Source organism: Erinaceus europaeus, chromosome 22, assembly GCF_950295315.1.
Source record: "Erinaceus europaeus chromosome 22, mEriEur2.1, whole genome shotgun sequence".
Taxonomy (NCBI): domain Eukaryota; kingdom Metazoa; phylum Chordata; class Mammalia; order Eulipotyphla; family Erinaceidae; genus Erinaceus; species Erinaceus europaeus.
In genome coordinates this window covers 10001009-10025731 of record NC_080183.1, presented here as the reverse complement: position 1 = coordinate 10025731, position 24723 = coordinate 10001009, and the positions used below count along the sequence as shown (strand labels likewise).

Here is a 24723-nt window from a genome sequence, read left to right as displayed (position 1 = left end):
TTTCACTCTCTAACCCATGTTAATCTTAAAGGCCTTCAAGCTCGATTCCCTGATGTTCCTGTACCACAGTTAAAACATATCCTTGCTACATGCTCTTCTTGTGCAAATCTCATAAAGACACCTGCTATCCAGACCCTTGGGGTTAACCCCCGAGGTTTAAAAGCTAATGCTATTTGGCAAATTGATGTCACCCACATACCAAACTTTGGCAAACAAAAATATGTGTTTGTCTCAATTGATACCTTTTCTAAATTTATGTGGGCTACAGCTCAGACAGGAGAAAGTGCTAAAAAGCTTGTAAGCCATATGCTCTCTTGTTTTGCCGTTATGGGGGTCCCATTACTTTTGAAAACAGACAATGCACCTATGTTTTCAAGCAAACAATTTAAAGATTTTTGTTCCCTCTGGAATATTACTCATACCACGGGCATTCCCTACAATCCACAGGGACAAGGCATTGTCGAAAGGGCCCATCAAACACTGAAGGCTCAACTAAATAAAGATAAAGGAGGAACATATCCCCCCAATATCCAGCTAGCAAAAGCCTTAACTACGTTAAATCTCTTTAATATTTACAATAACTCAGCCTTACCCCCTATTATTCTTCACTGGCAAACACCATCTACCCTCCCATCTATTAAGGTGAAATGGAGAGACCCACTCGATAAAGTTTGGAAAGGGCCTGACCCATTATTGACCATGGGAAGGGGTTTCGCATGCATTTTCCCTCAAAATTTCTCTAAACCTGTCTGGGTTCCTGCCCGCCATGTCCGACAATACCCGCAGGATGGCGCTGTTATTCCTGAAGAACAAGAAATACTACAAGAGGACCAGATGCAGGATACATCCCAGGACCCGTAATACGACATGGCAGAACCTGCAAATCTGGCTCACAGAGACCTCTCTCCTACCCTTTCCCTGTATGTCTTATTTTATAACTGGCCAGTTGTTTTTGTGAATGAGTGTGTTAAATGACAAAATTTTTTTTCTTTTTTTTTGCATGACCCATCTGCTTGGAGTACTCTAAAAGGTTATTGGCCTTATATAAAAATGCTGGACGCAGCCAAAGTTTCTGGAGACGTCCAGAAACATTCCAAAAAAATTTTTTTCTTTCTCCCTCTTTTGAATTTTATATATAGTATTGGTATATATGTAAGTGTTTAGTCTTAAACTGTGTGACTAATGACAGATTTAAAATTGTTTTTAAATAATGTGTTTTTATAACAAAAGTTCTTTTTCCTCCAGTTTGTTATAACTAAATGTTTATGGGTATGTCTCAAGTTTGGTAACACTAACTTAACGGTCAGAAGTGTAACCCTACAGCTACACTTTTACCAGACAAGGTAAATATTAATTGTTAAGGTAACTTACTATTTAGGTAAAAGTCTAAATGTTCAACGTGACTATTCATTCCCAAAACTAAACTATATAAATTTTATATACAGGACACCTTTGAAGGGCCCCCAAAGGTGCCCTGTAAACTATCTTGTGGAAATTAATCCACAACAGATCTGGCATCAATCTGGCACTGTAAACGTTAAAATCATTGTCACGAATATGCGTTAACTCTCTAAGCAATTTGAGTCTGTTTAAAATACATATTTTAGCTAAAATTGGTCTCAAGATCCTGCGGTAGAGGCTGCTACAGGAGGTCACATTAGATGACCTTTTAATAAATCATAAAGAGATTCTAAACCAATTATAATCATCGAGGTACCAACTATAACAAACCTATAACTTGTTACCAGTTCAAATTAACCACGAGAAGCAGATTGTTTGTGTTTCTTTCACAGGAATCCCGGAAAAACCATCTGAACCCCTGCACACCCTGACGTCACTCACTAGATGGCACGACTACCGTGGCACACCCCCCGAAACCCTAGATGTCACTCAACGTGATCTGAAGAACCTGACACACGAATTCCAAGGACAGAACTTTCTTCATGCCTGGTTACCGTTCCTGCTTCTGACCTGCTTGTTACGTGCTGGCAGTTCCAGCTAGCTATCTACAAAAGAGCAACATTCCAACAGCTGACCTCCCTCATGCAGCGTTGCATCCCCTGCCAATTCCTCCCCTAGCCATCTACTTCGGACTGAGACTTGTATCGGACTTTCTGACATACCCTATATACATTTTACACAATTTTAAAGCAGCTTATTTCCCTTCACGCTGCTGGTTTTTCATAGACTAATCCTGAGTAATTCATAGACTTTACAGACTGTTGCCTTGAGGACTATACAATGCCAAATAGCCCCTCTGTTTGGTGGGTCATGCCTCCTGCCGCCCCCTCATTATGTACCCTTGCCCTTTTCCCCACTCAAGCAGGGAATGTTCCTTTACACACCAATCCTTCCCTTCACACCCCACTGACTTTTACTTCTCCCCTTCGTGTCCCTTCCTATTTTGTTATGTCATTTAGGCTTATGTCCAAAAGGTTTCTGCCCCATGATAGTCTTTTATAGACTTTGTACATCTTATGCAATTACTAGATAGAAAGATAGAAAAGATGTAGAGATACTGTGAAGAGATGGTTGAGCAGGCTGCGCTTAAACCTATGAGATGAGTCTCTCCAGGTAAGTCTCTCTCTCTGAAGAGGGGTTGAGCACAGGAGGACATTTAAATCTCACAAGGTTGGCAGCCATTTAAGCCTTCCCTCCTCCACAGAAAGTCCTACATCTTCCCACCTGAGCATGGCATTCCTCTAAAACATTTAAGCATGCTCCATTTTTCTTTACTGTGTCCATTTAGATATAAAGGGATAGGAGGAGATGTTGCTGAGGACTTATTCTGATGCAGTCTCCGCCCCCAGGTTTTTCTATGCCTCGCTAAATCCTAGAGTGCCCCCTTTCAACCAATCCTGGCTCCGCCCCCAGGTTTTCCTATGCCTCGCTAAATCCTAGAGTGCCCCCTTTCAACCAATCCTGGCCCTACACGTCACCCCTGGTTGTCGCCCAATAAAAAGCCCCCTCACCCCTCCCCTCGCTCTCTGGGCTCTCGGCTCTCCCTCTCTGAGGTCTCGCTCCCTGCTCTCCCCCCGTGGTCGGCCATTGCTGGCTGGCTCCACGTGGTCTGAACCAAACCTCCCCCCCATCCTATAATAAAGATCTGTGTACCCCTTTGCTCTGGACGTCCGCTCTCTTCTCCGCGGTGCAGCCCGACACCAGACCACCTCAACAACAGATAACCCTAAAGTGTTTTTCAAAGGCCTATAGACACATGTAATCCTCAAAGGCAAAAAAAAAAAAAAAAATCTGTCAGAGGATTCCCAAAATGGTGCCAGTTAGTTAAATAAAGCAAAACTTAACTGGCAACATTTTCATGTTTCCTCCAAGTGTTGTTTATCGTTCAGTTTCCCATCTAATGTAAATACCAGAAGTCAAATGGTAATAAAGATCTCTCTAACCGGAAGTGCAATAAACATTCACTTACCCTGTAGTTTATTCGCCAAAACAGAGCTATTGCTTCTTTCAAATTCGATGTCCCAGTTACTATTCTATATCCCTGCAAATTATGAAAAGCAGTTTATATCTTCTGTAGATGTAAGAGAGCATCTGGTCATTCCTGAATGGATTTAGGAAGGTCTACAGTGTCACAAAAATAGCAATGCATTTGAATTTAGAAAACCTGGCTTGGATCTCAACTATTTTGTGGTTTTAAAACAAGCAAGTCATAACACTTCCCTGAATCGGAATTTTTCTCATCTGGACAGTGGGTTTTAAATAGGTCAGAGGGACCAGGCAGTGATGTACCCAGTTAAGAGCCCATATTACCAAGCACAAGGATCAGGGTTCAAGTTCCCTGCCCCCACCTGCAAGCGGGAAGCTTTACAAGCAGTGAAGTGGTTGTGTAAATGTCTCTCTTTCTCTTTCCATCTCTATCTTCTTCTCTCCTCTCTGTCATATTAAATAAAAAGAAAGGAAAAAATGAAAAAAAAATATGACAGTCTCTGTCCTTTCTCAAGCTGGAAAAGCATTCACAGGAAAAGGTTAGTGGACAAAAGAGAAGCTTAAATGCTTGTGCAGAGTTTGCCCTGATGTCAGCCCTAGAAAAACTGGATACACCCAGGGTGTGTCTCCTGAGTCAAGGAGTAGGGAAGGGCCCTGGGGTTTCAAGGAGAAAGGACAGGACCTTCCATGAGGAGATAGCATTGCGTGACAAAGTCTAGATAGGCTTCTCTCTGAAAAGCTTTGTTTGTTTGTTTGTTTCCTGGTTGTGGTCAGTTTTTTTGAGACACAGAGGACTCAGTAAATCTTAGCTCCACAGGACAGGGCAAGGTGACATGAACTTCGTAGGGTATCTGTCCTGTGGGATGGGGTTACCTTGAGGTAAAGAGGCGAGCAGAAAGGAGACTTTATTGTTATTATTATTATTTTTTACCATGTTTGTGTCTTTCTTATGACCCCAGCATGAGTCTATGATGCTATTTCAGGGTCACTACAAATTGTCTTCATGGACTCTGTATGACTCTTACTCGCACTTTGATTTTAAATTTCCATATGTGGCAATGGTAGTGTGATGTCTCATTTCAGTTTTGAACACAGGTGTATTGTTTGCTCACTTCGAATCATTCAGGTGTAGTTCAAGGGCAAACGAAGGACAGCCAGGCAAGGAACTACATTCAGCACACAACACTCACCAGGGGTCACACTGCTCTTGATCCTGATGACGTGGTCATTTTGGGCTATTTTGGGCGACTGACATGACTGTGTGCCTGATTGACTGTGACACTGGCCATTACTCTTTCATTGGCAAACGCTAGAAGAAGAAGAACTCTTTCATTACTGCAGAGCTGGCAGATCTCAAGCATGTGTGGTTCACAGGTCAACCTTTTCATTTCTTATTTCAAAAAGGCATAATTGGTATTGGGGTATTGGAGCACACACCCTACTGCCCTCACACACACACAACCCTCAAGGCTATTGTATTGCCCTGGAATAGCTGGGTTTGAATCTACCAGGTAAAATAGCTTTTGATCCCACTCTGTTCATTTCTCCTCAGAGAAGAAGACTGAGAAAGAAAAAAAAATTGTTTTTTTCTCTCCACTAATGTCAATGAGTATAGGCCATTCCTTAGACTATTTCAAATAAGCCTTCTGAATGCAGATTTTTTAAAGTTAAATAATATTTTAAAAAGAACAGATAATTCAAAGAAAGAAGAGAGAGAGAGTTGAAAACACACAGGTACAGAGAAATAAGCCAAACTCTCTAACTGTAAATCTGATGTCTCCCAAAGAGCCACCAACAGCTGGGGCCTTCTTACTTAGGATAATGTTTATAAATTACTTGATCTAATTTTAATTGTCATGCATTCACAACAATCTGTTAGCTTTTAACCAGGTTAGATATCCTCCCAGCTGGAGAGGACCCTTCAATCACCAGAGAAACAAAAGAAGGAGGAGCCCAGAAAAAAAAAAGTTTTTTCCACCTTCTCTGCCCCTGCTGTTACCAAAAGACTGCAGGAGAAGTGGCCACTGGAGCCCAGAGCTGCTGCGGGACTCACTGAACAGAGCTCCAGTGAAGAGCTCAAGGATTAGTCCAGCCTGGGGCTCTGTACCCAGCTCTGCCTTCATTGAGTCTTGAGATAACTGCCACACTGTTACCATCCTCTGATGCCCATCTTTCTTTTATTTATTTATTTTATCTTTTGTTGTCCTTTTTTATAGCTGTTGTAATTATTATTGTTGTTGTAATTGATGCCGTCATTGTTAGATAGGACAGAGAGAAATGGAGAGAGGAGGGGAAGACAGAGAGGGGGAGAGAGAGACAGACACCTGCAGACCTGCTTCACCGCCTGTGAAGTGACTCCCCTGCAGGTGGGGAGCCTGAGGCTCGAACCAGGATCCTTGCATGCTTAGCACCACTTGCACTTAACCTGCTGTGCTACTTCTGGACTTCCACCCATCTTTCTTGAAAGATGACCTTCACTGGAGTTTTCAGTTAATTAAACAAAAGGCAATAAGACCATGAGCAAAGAAAATGCTGGAGAGACATCTCAAGGTGTGGGGGGGCGGTGAGGAGAAGGGCAAGGTTAATTCTTCCTCTTCTAGCGTTTGCCCTTCTTCTGTAGCCAGTCAACAGTGTCAGGTTGAGCCTGATGTCAAGTTTCGAGACCTCCTTTGAATCTGGAGAGGTGGCAGTCGTTGACAATGTGGGTCATAGTCTGTCTGGAGCCGCAGGGGCAGTTTGGGTCGTCTCTGGCTCCCCAGCGATGAGATGCATTGGATCGACCTTCCCGTGGTGCATCCCGTGAGCACCCATTCATTGGGGAAACTGAAGATCCTTCCTAGCCAACTGAATCCACATGGATCCCAGTCACTTTCAAAGCCAGCAACAAGCAAGGTTAATAATCCTAGTTATCATATGGTTGGGGGGGTCCATGCTGTGATGTCACTACCTCCCCTTCTCTGCCTCTGTCATCTTCTCCATTTTATAAGAAATCAACTAGAATCATAAAACTGTATGCAGGAAGAAAGATTGAAAGGAAGGAAGGAAATAAGGAAGGAAGAGAGAGAGACAGGAGAGAGAGAGAGACAGAGAGGAGAGAGAGAGAGAGAGAACACTGAGGAGGTGGCACAGTGGATAAGGCCTTGGACTCCCAAGCGTAAGATCCTGAATGTGGTCCCTAGTATCACGTCTCAGAGTGATGCTCTTATTCTCTCCGCAAGCCCATAAACAAATATGTTTAATTGCACAAAAACAAAAAAAGGAAAAGAAAAAAAAAGAAAGAAAATGCCTCTTTGAGAAGAAAAAAAATAGTAACAACAGACTTTCCAAAAAGAAAAAAAAATCCTTGGTGATTTACCAGGGGTCTAACAAGACCATAAGATCACAAGGTAAAGTGTTACACCATCCCAGCTCCAAAGCTCTTATTTTTTTCCTTTCTTTATCACCCCCCTCCCCACCCTTCTAGCCACCAATGCCTGCATGCTATTTTCAGAATTCCCTCTTGCCTCTGGGCTTCTGTTTTTCTGTATGTTTGTTTGTTTTCCTCTTTGAAGTTCAGCTTTCAAAATCCACACCCATGAGAATTGTCTGGATGTCCCAGGAGAGTTTGAAATGTGACCACTTCCTCCCATCCCCACCTAGCAAACTCTCTGGGGACAGACAAAACGGAACATATGATGCCATAGAATGCAACTTCACTTCAGGAACACACACGCGACTGAACATTGAGAATTCAGGAGTGATTTTTTAAAAGATATCTTCTATTGTTTTGCTATTCATCTTTTTATTTTTTAATTTTTTAAAAGTGAAATACAGAGGGAATGAGCATAGAGAGAGATGAGGGCACCTTTCAGCTCTGGCTGACTGTGCTGCTACCTGGAGCCTCAGAGCTTCTGGCCTCAATCACATGTTGTCTCCACAGCCCTCAGGAGTAATTTGAATATTTGCTGAGGTCTTGGTGAGTGGAATATCTGGTATGCCTGCCCATGCTACACTCAGGGAAATGTCCCAGATACCCTCTCTGAGTCTTGGCTTCCCTACACTCTTACCAGCACTTCTTGAACAGTTTCTTGTTTAGAAATTTCTCTCTCCATGTGGTTGTAGTGATCCCAGCAGGAATTTGGGACTATCAGCATATAAATGACATCACGCTGAGGAGATGCTTCAGAGAAGGAATGTAGAAAAGCAAAGGACTTTGAGCACATGAGCCTCTTTGGCTGCTGCTGCTGCTGCTTCTGGTCAGAAGCTTCTTCTTCTGGTCAGGTATCCGCCATGGCTGCTTCTCCTGAGAACTGAACACGTGTGACTCTGCTAGCCGGTAAGCTTTTAGACCCCTCTACAGCCATGAGCAACCTTTACCAGGGCTTATAATTGTTTATCTTTTGGGACTAAACTTTGATAACCATATTCAGACTTTATAGACCGAGCGTATGCTTAACCCTTGATGATAATTGTTTATTTTGCCTTCTCCCTGTTTCACCCTAATAAACCGTGTATTGATTAAACCAGTTCCCAGCTCCCGCTGTGAATTCTTCTACAAGCAGTCCCAACCCCCATACCTCTTTTTAAGTTAATTTACAACATAAATTATGGTTGCCTTCTCTAACATACCTAATTCTAGTCTGGCTCATTCACTCCAGTTTTGCTCCTCAGATGTTTACTCAGCTCAGCCCAAATACACATGGCCAGATGATGGAGAAGCTTCCAGAGACCCATGCCTGCTAAGAAGCTTTGTGAATCGGTAGCGGATGGTGTTGTCCCTCTTACAAATAGATATGAGAGGCCATTGACTTGCACCTGTTCTAGACAGAGAGGGAAAGAGGCACCTCTCGTGAAGCTTCCCTCCTGCAGGTGGGGAGCGGAGGCTCAAACCAGGGCCCTGGCACATGGTAACGTGAGCATTCCACCAGGGGCACCATCACCCAGCACCCCCTTTTTATTTTTTAAAATATTTTACATATTTAATTACCTCTTTGGATATAGAAAGTGAGAGGGGACAAGGCAATCGAGGAGTGACATTGTACTGACAGCCCCACTGTAGCTAGAACCTCAGGCCATGTCGGCAGCAGGCAGGAGGCCATCTAATTGTGCAAATAAACTTGTCCACTGTGAGGACTACTACCTACTACTACTACCACTACTACTCAGTTCCATGAAAGGGTGAGTAGTTATTTCTATTATCTACTCTCAGATATTAACCTTACTACTTCTGCTTCCCTGAAGAGAACTTTTGTTCTCAACCTTGGCCATTCAAGGAGTTGAAAGGAAGTTACAGAGTTGAGAGATACGTCTTGTCATGTAAGAGAAACTGGGTTTGTGTCCCAGCACCTTCTTCAGCTCCTGAGAAGTTCCATGGATGCTGATGTGTCTCTCATGTTAACTTTGTTGATCTTCCTATATTAATTTTATAAAAATTAAATAAGTAAATAAATAAATAAACTCGGGGTGGGGAGATAAGTCCATCTAGTGAGAGCATAAAATTTTACTTGTCTGAGGTCTTCATGTTCAATTCTAGGCAGTACTTTGTACCATATGTGAGTAGTGTCCTATTGTATCTCTACCAAAACAATTTGTTCTCTTTCTATATTTTCTCATTCTTTCTTATAGAAGTCAATCAATCAATCAATGCAACATTTAAAACTAAACAAATACGCAAAGAAAAGCTGGACCTTGAAGACCATTCAGCAGTACTGTACATGCACACAGGTCCTGATTTTAGCAGCCTCTCTAGTGTATGTAACCAAATATATTACCTTGTCCCACAACACTGAAGCACTTTGCTTGCAAGCAAACAGTAAAGAAAAACTTAAGGGCAGTGGAGAAGCAGATAGAAAAAAAAAAGTCTTGGGAGGTTAAGATAGTGGTTAAATTCTCATTCAAATAATTGGATTATATAACAAGAAAGAAGGAAAGGAAGGAAGAAAAAGAAAGAAAAGAAAGGAAAGAACTAATGAATTACATTTTAGATCTCAGTTCAAATTATATCGGTATCAAGCTGTCCAATAACAGAAGAAAGGGAGAAAGGAATTTAACTAAATAAAGTTTCCCATCCTCCTTGCCTAGACCCTAAGGGAATATTTGAATAGTGCCTAGGAACACAAATATTAAAAAACTAAACCTATTTACAGCTTGAGGAATTAAAAGGGAGACCTGTACACAGGGATCAAGGAAGCATTACTAATATCTATATCTATCTAAAATATCACAAATACGTAATGCATATCATTAAGACGAGAATCAATTAATAATGGCCATCTTTCCATATGAAAAGACCTTTCATCTCTTTCATATAAAAATTTTGTCTAGCTAATTAGATTTTGACTATTGTAATATGTCTGACTGGAAATATCTAATTCTTAAGGACATTTTATTTTATGTTTTTATTATAGCTTGTGAGAGCATTTTAGTTGCATTGTAGTGTTTATTATACTGTTATATTTTATTGCAGTTAAACATATATATTCATTATTTTAATTACAAATAATTGTAATAAAAACAACTCAAGTTTTTCTGTTAAAATCAGAATGTGAAAAAGAGTAAAATTTATCACTGAAAGCAAACTAATTTCTTTACCTGACATGGGAGGAATTGGTACTCATCAACAATTGACCATATTAATTAAATGTCAAATTCAATAGAACAAAAGAATAATACTTATTATGTGGTTCAATAACTAAGAGGAAAAAAATAACTGGAAACCAAGGTATAGCTAAAATATATATCCTGAAATAGGAGGTGCTCTTTTGAGATTTTCCATTTTAATAATAATAACTGAGGCAGGGTCAGCATAATGATTCTGCAAAAGACTTTTATGCCTGGGGATCTGAGGACCCAGGTTTAATCATTGGCACTGTTACCGGCCAAAGCTGAGCAGGGCTCTGGTATCTCTCTCTGTCTCTCTCTGATTAAAAAAGTGTTAAAAATAATTAGAGTAGAGAAGAAAAGGTTAGAAGAGGGCCCTTGTTATGATGACTGATTTTAACCAAATAGTGTTTCAAAATATAAAATTGGGTGAAAGTAAATTCAATGTGTTAATTAGTAATTTAGAAACAAATTTAAGGAAAATAATGAAGACTTAAACTGAGTCTCATTTGGACAGTGAAATTAGGGGTGAGTACAGAGAAACCAAGAGATCATTTTGTTTCTTTGGTGGGTGGGCTGGTTGGTTTAGTTTAAAACAGCCTTTAATAACTGCTTACTTCTATGATTGTATTATTTTAATTTGTTCTTCATATTTAAAAAGAAAAAAATGAAGATCTCCAAAGAAACTCAGACTTAAGAGGAATGCATTGTAGCAATTACAAATAATAAATTTGATCCAACAGAGCTTTGGCTCAGCTGAGAAAAAATTGCAGGGCCTAGAACTGATAGCACCTGGTGGCCATGAGCATGAGTACTTTAGGGTATTTAAATTTAAACTGCCACTTTGAATTTCAAATGGCAAGCTTTTGGGGGAAATCGGTTAATGCTGGACCAGGACAAAGAAATTGCAACATCACACACTATAACATCAGTGTTGCCACTAAAGTAACAGTTGGGGAAACTATATTGGAAGGGAACAAGACACTGCTTGAAGGAACACCCCTTCTTTCCCAGGCTCAAATCTGGAACAATTAAAACTTCAAAATCAGTAATTAGAGCAGTAAAATAATTACTCATGAGTTTATACTGAGAAAAGAAGAGTGAAAATATAATTGTGGGGAGTTTGTCTTTATAACAGAATTCTAACATAGAGATGGATGGAAGCAGAAAATCCTTATTAGCAAATACATCAATGGTGTTATAGCAAAGAACTAGCAAAGGGTACTCAGGGGGGAGTGTTGACTAAGTCAGGATGGGAAATTTCCCTTTAAGTTATTTATTAATTACAAAGGGAAACTAGAAATTAATAGTGAGGAAACTTGCTCCAAGCCATGATAACTAAGTGTAGTGATTATACTAATTAGCTGTCAGATATAATATCATGTAGCTCTCATATGACTACAATCAGAGATGAGTACTTATGTGTACTCTTGTCCAAAATTAAAGATCTTAATCAATATGAGGAAATATCAGACAAATAAAAATTGGGGAGAAAGAAAATCAATCAGGGGAGATGGCATAATGATTCTGCAAAAACACTCTAAACCTCAGATTCTGAGGTTCCAGGTTCAATCCCCCTCACCCCATAAGTTGGAGCTGAAGTGTACTCTGCTAAAAAATAGAAAGAAAAAGAAAAGAAATGAAAAAGAGAGAAAGAAGGAGAGAGCAAGATAAAGGAAAGAAAAAAGAAATGGGGGGGCAGAGCCAAGATGGCAACTTGGAAATAACAGCTGGCATGAGCTCCAAACAGAAGCGTCTTGCAGGGAGTCAGGCGGTAGCGCAGTGGGTTAAGTGCTCCTGGCGCAAAGCGCAGGGACCAGAGTAAGGAACTCTGTTCCAGTCCCTCGGGATCCCGGCTCCCCAACTGCAGGGGCGTCGCTTCACAGGCAGTAAAGCAGGTCTGCAGATGTCTCTCTTTCTCTCCCCGTCTCTGTCTTCCCCTCCTCTCTCCGTTTCTCTCTGTCCTATCCAACAACAACGACATCAGTAACAACAGCAACACAAAAAACAAGGGCAACAAAAGGGAAAATAAATAAATATAATGAAATTTAAAAGTTTTTTTTAAAAAAAAAAAAGAAGAAGCATCTTACAACCTGGGAGTCTCTGGATAGGTTAGGATACTGGGCTGTCTGTAGGAGGGTGAACTAGGGGTGGTCAGGGTGACACCAAAGAAATGACCTATAAGACACTCTTGGGCTGGCAAACAGAGGCCAAAAGGACAAAGAAAGGAAAAATCATTTTGGCTTGAGTACTTCTTAACTCACCCTCCACCCCAGCCCAGAAACAGCTCCCAGAGGCTGGGCAGCTGCTCCTACCAGGCTTCCTGCTGAGAGGTTTTCTTTACCAAGATCCCTGGCTCACCAGGCTTCCTGCTGAGAGGTTTTCTTTACCAAGATCCCTGGCTCACCAGGTGTGTCATTCTAAGCCTTTTTCTTTTTGTTTTCCTTCTCTTTATTTTAGGTGGCTGGAGCTCTATTTGAGTGACAAAAATACTTGAACAATCATAGCCTCAGCGCCTCTGGGAAAGTCTACCTGAAGGAGATCTATCTATCTATCTATCTATCTAGACATATATATTAGAATTCTTCTTATATAATTGGCTTTCTTTGCTCAGCTCCCTGTAGCCAAACCGGAGCAGTCCAAGCAGCAAATGCATCAGTCCTTGCCTCAGTTGCATCAATCCTTGCGTCAGTTGCTATTGTTGTAATTTCTGAGGTTTGTGACTTTAGAGGGCTTTAGTATAGTAAGACTTGTACTCAAAACACAACAACTAAAGAGAGACAGAACAGAAAAATAAAAACCACATCAATAAAAAGAAAAAGTCTCAATAGATGCAGAGAAAGCCTTTGACAAAATCCAACACCCACTCAAGCTCAAAACACTAAAAAAATGTTAGGATTTTTTACTTTATTTTATTTCATTATTGCTATTATTATATACGCATGTCCCTTTTCCCTCTACCTTCTTCAGGTTGACGAAAATTAACTGTTCTTATTTTTTCAGTTGATAGGTCCTATCCATTGTGAAAGGAACTTGTTTCTCTCCCTCTTCCCCTCCATTTTTCTTTTTTTAAAATTTTTTTTAAAGTTCTTTTTTTTAATATTTATTTATTCCCTTTTGTTGCCCTTGTTGTTTTATTGTTGTAGTGATTATTGTTGTTGTCATTGTTGGATAGGACAGAGAGAAGTGGAGAGAGGAGGGGAAGACAGAGAGGGGGAGAGAAAGATAGACACCTGCAGACCTGCTTCACCGCCTGTGAAGCGACTCCCCTGCAGGTGGGGAGCCGGGGTTCAAACCGGGATCCTTAGGCTGGTCCTTGTGCTTTGCGCCACCTGCGCTTAACCCGCTGCGCTACAGCCTGACTCCCCTCCATTTTCCTTTTTGCCTCCTCCTAGCAAATTAAAAAAAAAAAACTAGATTCTTTCCTTTCACTGCTCTTTTTTTTTCTTCCTTCTTTTGCTTTCTGAATTCACTGATACTCATTTGTGAATTATTTTGTGGAAAAATCGGACTCAGAGTGGACTGTGTGTGTGTGTGTGTGTGTGTGTGTGTGTGTTAGTTATCTACTTCCCTTTCTCTTCTTGCTATCCCTAGAATTTATAGTGGACAGTAGATCTAGATAACTGCCTATTCTTACTCTCCCTTTTTTACTTTCTCTTTCTTTCTTTCTTTCTTTATTTCTTTCAATTATTTATTTATTTATTTTGGTTTGGGTTGCTAGTTTCTCTTGGACTGGTGGTGTTGTTTGGCTATCTGGTACTGGTTGAACTGCACCAATCCTTGCGTCAATTGCTATTGTTGTAATTTCTGAGGTTTGTGACTGTATTTGTGAAAGGGCTTTAGTATAGTAAGACTTGTACTAAAAACACAACAACTGAAGAAAGACAGAACAGAAAAATAAAAACCACATCAATAAAAAGAAAAAGTCTCAATAGATGCAGAGAAAGCCTTTGACAAAATCCAACACCCACTCAAGCTCAAAACACTAAAAAAATGGGAATAGATAGGAAATTCCTCAAGAGAGTGGAATCAATATATAGCAAACCTACAGCCAATCTCATACTCAATGAACAGAAGCTGACAACATTCCCCCTCAGATAAAAGACTAGACACCATTACTCTTCAGCGTAGTATTGGAAGTTCTTGCCATAGCAATTAGGCAAGAGAAAGAAATCAAAGGAATGCGGTTTGGAGGGGAAGAAGTCAAGCTCTCACTATTTGCAGATGATATGATAGTATACATAGAAAAACCTAAAGAATCCAGCAGAAAACTACTGGAAGTTATTAGGCAATATAGCAACGTGTCAGGCTACAAAATCAATGTACAAAATTCAGTGGCATTTCTTTTTTTCTTTTTTTTTTTTTGTGATGGAGATGTGGGAAATAGGGAGACTTAAGATATTTAAGGTATTTGGAAGGTAGAGTTGGCAGGATTTCCTGGTGAATTAAAAGTAGGGTGAGACATAGCAAGTCATAGTGAACCCCCATATTTTGGTCTGAGCATGTCATGCTGTGGTTGAGTGTGATTAGATGGGGAAATTAGAGTTGAAATACAAAGTTTTTATTAAAACATTGGTCTTTTTTTTTTTTTTTTTGCAGACATGGGGTAGAAATCTAATTTTTTTTTTTATTTAAGAAAGGATTAATTAACAAAACCATAGGGTAGGAGGGGTACAACTCCACACAATTCCCACCACCCAATCTCCATATCCCACCCCCTCCCCCGATAGCTTTCCCATTCTCTATCCCTCTGGGAGCATGGACCCAGGGTCATTGTGGGTTGCAGAAGGTAGAAGGTCTGGCTTCTGTAATTGCTTCCCTGCTGAACATGGGTGTTGACTGGTCGGTCCATACTCCCAGTCTGCCTCTCTCTTTCCCTAGTAGGATGGGTCTCTGGGGAAGCTGAGCTCCAGGACATATTGGTGGGGTCTTCAATCCAGGGAAGTCTGGCCGGCATCCTGATGACACCTGGAACCTGGTGACTGAAAAGAGAGTTAACATGCAAAGCCAAACAAATTGTTGAGCAATCATGGACCCAAAGCTTGGAAAAGTGGAGAGGAAGTATTAGGGAGGTACTCACTGCAAACTCTAGTGTACTTCTGCTTTCTTACTTTGGTGCCATACTCCAAACTCAGTCAATTTCTGCTTTGCGTTTCTACTTCTTTTTTTTTTTTTTTACATGCATAACATTCCCCAGATTCCCATTTAACAATACAACCCCCACTATTTCATTCATCATTTTTCATGGACCTGTATTCTCCCCACCCACCCACCCACCCCAGAGTCTTTTACTTTGGTGTAATACTCCAATTCCATTTCAGGTTCGACTTGTGTTTTCTTTTCTAATCTTGTTTTTCAACTTCGGCCTGAGAGTGAGATCATCCCGTATTCATCCTTCTGTTTCTGACTTATTTCACTCAACATGATTTTTTCAAGGTCCATCCAAGATCGGCTGAAAACGGTGAAGTCACCATTTTTTACAGCTGAGTAGTATTCCATTGTGTATATATACCACAACTTGCTCAGCCACTCATCTGTTGTTGGACACCTGGGTTGCTTCCAGGTTTTGGCTATTACAAATTGTGCTGCCAAGAACATATGTGTACACAGATCTTTTTGGATGGATGTGTTGGGTTCCTTAGGATATATCCCCAGGAGGGGAATTGCAGGGTCATAGGGTAGGTCCATTTCTAGCCTTCTGAGAGTTCTCCAGACTGTTCTCCATAGAGGTTGGACCAATTTACATTCCCACCAGCAGTGCAGGAGAGTTCCTTTGACCCCACACCCTCTCCAGCATTTGCTGCTGTTACCTTTTCTGATGTGTGACATTCTCACAGGAGTGAAGTGATATCTCATTGTTGTCTTGATTTGCATTTCTCTGACAATCAGAGACTTGGGGCATTTTTTCATGTGTTTCTCAGCCTTTTGGATCTCTTCTGTGGTGAATATTCTGTCCAAGTCCTCCCCCCATTTTTGGATGGGGTTATTTGTTGTCTTGTTGTTGAGTCTGGCAAGCTCTTTATATATGTTGGTTATTAAACTCTTATCTGATGTATGGCATGTAAAGATCTTCTCCCATTCTGTGAGGGGTCTCTTGATTTGCGTAGTGGTTTCTTTTGCTGTGAAGAAGCTTTTTAATTTGATGTAGTCCCATAGGTTTATACTTGCCTTAGTCTTCCTTGTAATTGGATTTGTTTCATTGAAAATGTCTTTAAAATTTATGTGGAAAAAAGTTCTTCCAATATTTTCCTCTAAGTATCTGATAGTTTCTGGTCTAACATCCAAGTCCTTGATCCACTTGGAATTTACTTTTATATTTGGTGAAATACAGTGATTCAGTTTCATTCTTCTGCATGTTTCAACCCATTGTTTCCAACACCATTTGTTGAAGAGACTCTGCTTCCCCCATATAATAGTCTGGGCCCCTTTGTCAAAGATTAGATGTCTATAGGTGTGGGGCCTCATTTCTGGGCTCTCAATTCTATTCCACTGGTCAGTGTGTCTGTTCATGTTCCAGTACCAAGCAGTTTTGATGACAATGGCCCTATAATACAGTTTGAGATCGGGCAGTGTGATGCCTCCGGTTCTGTTCTTTTTTCTCAAGATTGTTTTGGCAATTCTAGGTCTTTTCTGGTTCCAGATAAACATTTGTAGCATTTTTTCTATTCTCCTAAAAAATGTGCTTGGGATCTTGATGGGGATAGCATTAAATTTGTAGATGGCTCTGGGTAATATATTCATTTTGATGATGTTAATTCTTCCAACCCATGAACATGGAATATCTTTCCACTTCTTTGTGTCTTTTTCAATTTCTTTGAGTAGTGACTCATAATTTTCAGTATACAAGTCTTTCACTTCTTTGGTTAGGTTTGTTCCTAGATATTTTATTGTTTTTGTTGCTATAGAAAAAGGAACTGATTTCTGGATTTCAATTTCTTCTAACTTAGTGTTTGCATAGAGGAATGCCACTGACTTTTGAATGTTAATTTTATAGCCTGACACATTACTGTATTGCCTGATGATTTCCAAAAGCTTCTTGCTGGATTCCTTAGGTTTTTCCATGTATACTATCATGTCATCTGTAAATAAGGAGAGTTTGACTTCTTCTCTTCCAATCTGTATGCCTTTAATTCCTTGCTCCTGCCTGATTGCTATGGCAAGAACTTCCAACACTATGTTGAATAGTAATGGTGATAGTGGGCAGCCCTGTCTAGTGCCTCATCTGAGGGGAAATGCTTCCAGTTTTTCACCATTGAGTATGATGTTGGCTGTAGGTTTGCTATATATAGACTCCACTATCTTCAGAAATTTTCCATCTATTCCTATTTTTTGTAGTGTTTTGATCATAAAGGGATGTTGTATTTTGTCAAAGGCTTTCTCTGCATCTATTGATATGACCATGTGGTTTTTGGTCTTGCTTTTGTTGATGTGGTGGATCACATTGATTGATTTACGTATATTAAACCAACGTTGCATGCCTGGGATAAACCCCACTTGGTCATGATGAACAATTTTTTTGATATACTGCTGTATCCGGTTGGCTAGAATTTTGTTCAATATTTTCACATCTATGTTCATCAGAGATATTGGTCTGTAGTTTCCTTTTTTGGTTGTGTCCCTGTCTGCTTTTGGTATCAGGGTGATGTTGGCTTCATAGAAGCTGGAAGGGAGTATTCCAGTGTCTTCAATCTTCTGGAAGACTTTTAAAAGTAGAGGTATTAGTTCTTCTTTGAAAGTTTTGTAGAATTCATTTGTAAAACCATCTGGTCCAGGACTTTTATTTTTGGGGAGATTTTTGATAACTGTTTCAATTTCATTAGCTGTGATGGGCCTGTTCATGTTATCCACTTCCTCTTTACTTAGTTTTGGAAGTTGGTAGGTATCTAGGAAATCATTCATTTCTTCCAGGTTCTCTAGCTTGGTGGCATATAGTTGTTCATAGAAGCCTCGCATGATATGTTGAATTTCTGCAGTGTCTGTTGTGATTTCTCCTCTTTCATTTACTATCTGATTTATTTGGGTCTTCTCTCTTTTTTGTTTTGTGAGTCTGGCTAAAGGTTTGTCGATTTTGTTTATTCTTTCGAAGAACCAACATTTACTTTCATTGATCTTTTGTATGGTTTTCCTATTCTCAATGTTATTTATTTCTGCCCTAACTTTAGTAATTTCTGTCCTTCTGGTTGCTTTAGGATTCCTTTGTTGTTCTTCTTCTAGGTCTTTGAGATGTGCAATCAGGCTGTTTATTTGTGCCTTTTCTTGTTTCCTAATGTGTGCTTGTATAGCTATGAACTTCCCTCTTAGGACTGCTTTAGCTGTGTCCCAAATATTTTGATAGCTTGTGTCTTTATTTTCATTGAACTCTCGAAACATTTTGATTTCTTCCTTGATTTCCTCTTTGACCCAGAAGTTTTTAAGAAGTGTACTGTTGAGCTTCCACATTTTGGCACTGTTACTAATCTTTTGTTGATTGTTAAGTGTTAGTTTAATTCCACTGTGGTCTGAGAAGATGCTTGGGATGATTTCAGTGCTCTTGAATAGGCTGATGCTGTCTTTGTGGCCTAACATATGGTCTATCCTTGAGAATGATCCATGTGGATTTGAGTAAAATGTGTATTCCAATTTCTTGGGATGAATGACTCTGAAAATGTCCAATAGTTCTAGTTTATCTATCTCTTCAGTTAGCTCTCTTATGTCTTTACTGATTTTCTGCCTGGATGATCTGTCAAGTTGAGAGAGTGGGGTGTTGAAGTCCCCTACTATGACTGTGTTACTGTTAATATATTGCTGTAGCTCTTTCAGTAGAAGTTTGATGTATTTAGATGGCTTCTCATTGGGTGCATAGATATTAATAATTGTTAAGTCCTCTTGATTGACTGATCCTCTGAGCATTAAGTAGTGTCCATTCCTATCTTTTTTAATCTTATCTATTTTAAAGTCTATCATGTCAGATATGAGAATAGCTGTTCCTGCCCTTTTTTGTGGACCATTGGCTTGAATCATAGTTTTCCATCCTTTCACTTTAATTCTGTGTTTGTCTTGTTGCGTTAGGTGAGTTTCCTGTAGACAACATATTGTTGGGTTGTGTTTTCTGATCCATCTTCCTACTCTGTGTCTTTTAATAGGTGAATTCAGGCCATTGACATTTATTGATATCAAAGATTGAAGATATTTTAACGCCATTCTTGTAGAGTTTTAGAGTGTTTTGATATATGTCCTATTTGTGGTGGTCTGGTTGTTTATAGGAGACCTTTCAGAACTTCTTTCAGGGCAGGCTTGGTGATGGTTGCTTCCTTCAACTGTTGCTTGTCTGAGAAGGTTTTGATGCTTCCATCTAGTCTGAATGACAATCTAGCAGGATATAGTATTCTTGGCTGAAAGCCTTTCTCATTGAGCACTCGATAGATATCTTGCCATTCTCTTCTGGCCTGTAGTGTTTGTATGGAGAAGTCTGCTGCTAATCTTATGGGTTTTCCTTTGTAGGTGACTCTGTTTTTCTCTTGCAGCCTTGAGGATCCTTTCTTTATCCTTATTCCTTTCCAATCTAAGTATGACATGTCTTGGTGTCTTTAGGTCTGGGTTAATTCTGTTTGGGACCCTCTGGGCTTCTTGAATCTTTATATCTTTGGTGTTGTCTAGACTAGAGAAATTTTCAGCTATTATGGCCTGGAGAACGCTTTCTTCCTCCCCTTCTCTTTCTTCCTCTGGTAAGCCAATAATGCGTATATAGTTTCTTTTGAAGTCATCCCATAGGACTCTGTTGTTGTTTGCAGCATCTCTTAATCTCTTTTTGAGATCTCTTACTTCTTTTTTAGTTGTCTCTAATTCATCCTCAATCTTGCTAATTCTGTCTTCAGCCTCATTGATTCTATTCTCTCTGCCCTCTACTGCTTTCTGGAGTTCATCTATTTTGTTGCCCTGCTCTGATACTGTTTTAGCTTGTTCAGCTAGTCGCCTTCTTAGCTCAGCGATTTCAGCTTTCAGCTCTCTAATAACCATGAGATAATTAGAATTTTCTTCCGTATTCTCATTTGTTGTTCCTGCATTTCTGATTACAATTTTTTCAAATTCTTTACTCACTCCTGTTATTATTTCCTTAGCTAATGTTTGGATGTTGAACTCGTTGTTTTGTGCTTCACCCTCTGGAGGACTTTTAGCTGGACTCTTGTCCTGGTTCAAGTCTCCAATATTTTTTCTTGTTGTTTTAACCATTTTATATAAGTTAACAGTTTTTTCAATCCCTGAGTTGGAGTTCAGTGGTGTAAAAGCCTTTTTTTTTCCCCTGTAGGCTATGGGAGCCTGAGGGCTTTTAAACTATCAATAGGTTTCTTAGCTTAATCACTCACTCCTGAACAAGAGATAAAGCAGGGTGTGGCAGAGATAATCCAGTGGTTATGCAAAGAGATTTTCACAGCCCCCCAGCTATGCCACCAAGGTATAGGTCTTCTCCTGAGTTTCCCAGTTAGATCTCTGTACCCTGGTGTCCCTCCCTGTTGCTGCTCCAGATTCTGAGGGTAGTAGCAATGGAGACTCAGAGTTGCACTTGGTTAGTCTCTGGGGAGTCCTTTCCTCCCTTCAGCTTTCCCCTTGTTGGTGGAGCAGACTGGATGTGGTGTCTCCACTGACAAACTGTCGAAGTGTTAGCAGTCACTTAATCTCTCCTTAGGCCCCTCTCTCCTCTCTGTCACCAGCCACACGTGTTTGTACTCACGGGTGATTTACTGGGTTTCTGTGGTCATTCTAGTCCTGTCTTGTTTCGGTCCGGGTGGTCTCCTTTGGTATTCCTAGTTGATCTGGGAGAGGAGAGGAGAGGAGAGGAGAGGAGAGGAGAGAAAGCGTTCTGCTGCTCATAGCTCCACCTCCCAGTGGAATTTCTTTATGCAAACACTAAATCCAAAGTAGAGGACATCCAAAAATCACTCCCATTCACTGTTGCAGCAAAATCAATAAAATACCTAGGAATAAACCTGACCAAAGAAATTAAAGACTTATATACTTAAAACTATGAGTCACTATTCAAGAAAATAGAAAATGATACCAAGAAATGGAAAGACATCCCCTGCTCATGGATTGGAAGAATCAATATCATCAAAATAAGTATTCTCCCCAGAGTCATATACAAATTTAATGTAATACCCATCAAAATTCCACCAAGTTTCTTTAAGAGAATAGAACAAAAACTACAGTACTGCTTTAGTTGTGTCCCAAATATTTTTATAGCTTGTGTCTTAATTTTCATTTGTTTCCATGAACATTTGGATTTCTTGCTGGAGTGCTTCTCTGACCCAGTGGTTCTTAAGCAGCATGTTGTTGAGTTACCAAATTTTGTGAGTTAGTAATTTTCTGTGTGTTGCTGAATGTTAGCTTTACTCCACTGTGGTCTGAGAAGATACATGGGATGATTTCAATGCTCTTGAATTTGTTGATAATGTCTTTGTGACCTAACATCCACTGATCCCAACCTAATCAACACAACTCAGCATGCTTCACTTCAGACTGTGTCCAGAGATGTCAGGCGTGGAATGTCAAACTCTATCCTCATTACTCAGGAGAGACCTTTCCTTTCATAGGATTCTCTAATTCCATTCCAGGTGGTTCATTCCCAACAAAGTCCTTAAACCCTGATATAGACCAGGTCTTGTGAGATAGACCATATGTTCACATGTATCCTTAAATTAAAACAAAATATATACCTGAAAGCAAAAGTACACAATAGTTGGCAGTGAGTCAGTATGAAGTTCATAATGAAATAGTGTCTATTCAGACTTAGATACCCTCCTCACCTACATTCTATTACACTTCCCTCACTCACTCCAAAGCCAGATTTATCATAGCAAGGACTGCAAAAGCTGAAAAAGGACAAGAGACTGGCATACTTTAATGATGACTCTTTAGTCACTATCAGGCCACCCCATCAGCTTGGACCCTGTTCGGGGAGTCCTGAGATTCCCAAACAGACATGATGGGCCTAGACCTCGAATAAAGCCCTCTCTCCATTGCTACCGGTCATCTCTATCAGGAACAACAAAATGGACCCCTTTGTGGGCCCCCATAGGACTTTGCCCTCAACTTGGATCAACAAAGGTAGAGAATGTTCCATCCTCTGAAGGGAGGCTGGACAACATACTCTATGCTTCACCCGAGGAAGATGAGTCCTGATATTGGGCCAGCTTGGAAGGTTCCTACTCATGACCACAGAAGGTGAGCTCAGATCTACAGGGATGCAGAGGTCATATAGGCTCAGAAACTGAATATGGCCCCAGATCACATGAAATCAGTGGGGTTTACAGTCAACAATATTAATACAAGTTTCCTATATTTGGGAGCTACCCACTTCCCTGACCCAGCTTTCTGTTCCTTTTAGCAGCCATGACATCATGTCCCTAGACAATAACTTGGATCCACCTGCCTATCAGACTTCAGGTCCAGGGGGAAAAAAAAAGAAGAAAGAAAAAGAAGAAAAAAAAAAGTAGTATAGCCACAGGCCCTTTGGAATATAACTAAAATATACTTACTAGCTATCTACAAAATGGAGACCCCCCCCAACTCTTCATCAGCACTATTCCAGTCTTTATGTTCATGATTGTTCAACAATTTGTTTGGCTTTGTATGTTGACTTTCTTTTCAGCCTCCTGGTTCCAGATGCTACCATGATGCCGACCAGACTTCCCTGGACAGACAACCCCACCAGTGTGTCCTGGAGTTCCAATTCCCCAGAGCCCTGCCCCACTAGGGAAACAGAGAGGTAGGATGGATCGACCAGTCAAATCCCATGTTCAGCGGGGAAGCAATTACAGAAGCCAAACCTTCTACCTTAAGCACCCCAAAATGACCTTGGGTGCAATGACTCCCAGAGGTTTAAAGAATAGGAAAACTATCAGGGGAGGGGATGGGATCAGAGTTCTGGTAGTGGGAATTGTGTGGATTTGAAATCCTCTTATCCTATGCTTTTGTCATTGTTTTCTTTTTATAAATAAAATTTTAAAAAGTAGGATGAAATGATGGATGTCAAATATATATTTTTTTTGCCTCCAGCATTATTGCTAGGGCTTGGTGCCTGCTCTACAAGTCCACTGCATCTGGAGGCCATTTTTTTCATTTTATTGGATAGGACAGAGAGAAATTGAGAGGGGAGCAAAAGAGAGGGGGAAGAAAATATAGACACCTGCAGACCTGCTTCACTGCTTGTGAAGGGACCTCCGTACAAATGGGTAGCTGGGGACTTGAACCAGGATACTTGCACGGGTCCTTGAGTTTCTTACTATGTGTGCTGAACCTGGTTAGCTACTACTCGGCCCCCTAGAATCAACTTTTTTAAACATCATAAAATATTAGTGAGTAAATCCTGGTGGGGTCCACTGTAAAATATGTTCATTTTTCTGTCTGGAATTTTTCATGATATATGTGTGTGTGTATATATATATATATATATATATAGAGAGAGAGAGAGAGAGAGAGAGAGACAGAGAGAGAGACAGAGAGAGAGACAGAGAGAGAGACAGAGAGGAAGAGATGCTTTACAGCTTGTGAATCTTTCCTTCTATAGTTGGGGCCAGTGAACTGAACCCATGTCTTTGCAAGTTGCACCTTATGTGCCCTACGAGGTGTGACAATGTCTGGTCCTCCAGCTCCTCAGTTTTCAATGACCAGGGTTCACCAGATATTACTGTTTTGTAGAACTGTGGACTGTTCTCTCCTAGGCTCACAGATGGTGATGGGGAGTCTGCATGGAGGGCACTTGTATGAGTTTCTACACACAAGCAAAACATGAACTGGTCAAGCCTGTGCTTGGGGCTACTTGCAAGTAGACTGTGGGACAGTCTATTTTTGTGTCATAATCTTTGGATTTCCAGGCAGCTCTCAAGGAGAGGGGCTGGGGGGAGAGGGGTTCTGTTCTAATCAGAAACCCACAATTTTCACATTTAATTTTGTTTCATGTGTTACTTAAATGTAGTCCTTGGCTAATTAATTGAGATATTAAAGAGGTGTATTTTTTTTTCTTTCCTCCAGGGTTATTGCTGGACTCGGTGCCTGCACCATGAATCCACCGCTCCTGGAGGCAATTTTTTTCCCCCTTGGGTTGCCCTTCTTGTTGTAGCCTTGCTGTGGCTATCATTATTGCCATTGTTGATGTTGTTTGTTGTTGGATAGGACAGAGAGAAATGGAGAGAGTAGGGGAAGACAGAGAGGGGGAGAGAAAGATAGACACCTGCAGACCTGCTTCACCGCCTGTGAAGCGACCCCCCTGCAGGTGGGGAGCCGGGGGCTTGAACCGGGATCCTTACACTGGTCCTTGCGCTTTGCACCACATGCGCTTAACCCACTGCGCCACCGCCCGACCCCCAAAGAGGTGTATTTTTTAATATTATGGCAGAGTCTTAAACTTTTCATTTGTCCTCTTTATTTCTACCAATTTAAATTTGTCAGAAAAGTCATAAAAATAGCACAAAGAGTTCCCACATGCCCTGATGTTGACAAGCTGCATACCAATCCTTAACAATCAGCATACTGACATTATTCTTCTGCTGTGAGCTAATCCGGAACCCTCATTTGTGCTTCATCAGTCTCTCTACGGATACTATTTCCCTCACGACATTCAGTTGCTATGCCTTTTATATAATGTGTGACTATGTCTCCATGGTTATTTTGTCTTTTATCACCTGACCTTGAGACTTTTAAAATTTATTGTTTTCATTATTT

At 40.5% G+C, this 24723-nt stretch overlaps 1 long non-coding RNA gene across 1 annotated transcript in view; it reads right to left on the bottom strand.

Moving 5' to 3' along the window:
• The window catches only part of LOC132535400 (uncharacterized), a 201147-nt gene that overhangs the window by 106998 nt on the left and 69426 nt on the right, over positions 1 to 24723 (bottom strand). The window contains exon 3 of the long non-coding RNA XR_009547177.1: positions 3427 to 3502. This is a non-coding gene — a long non-coding RNA (uncharacterized LOC132535400). The remainder of the gene's footprint in view (positions 1 to 3426; positions 3503 to 24723) is intronic.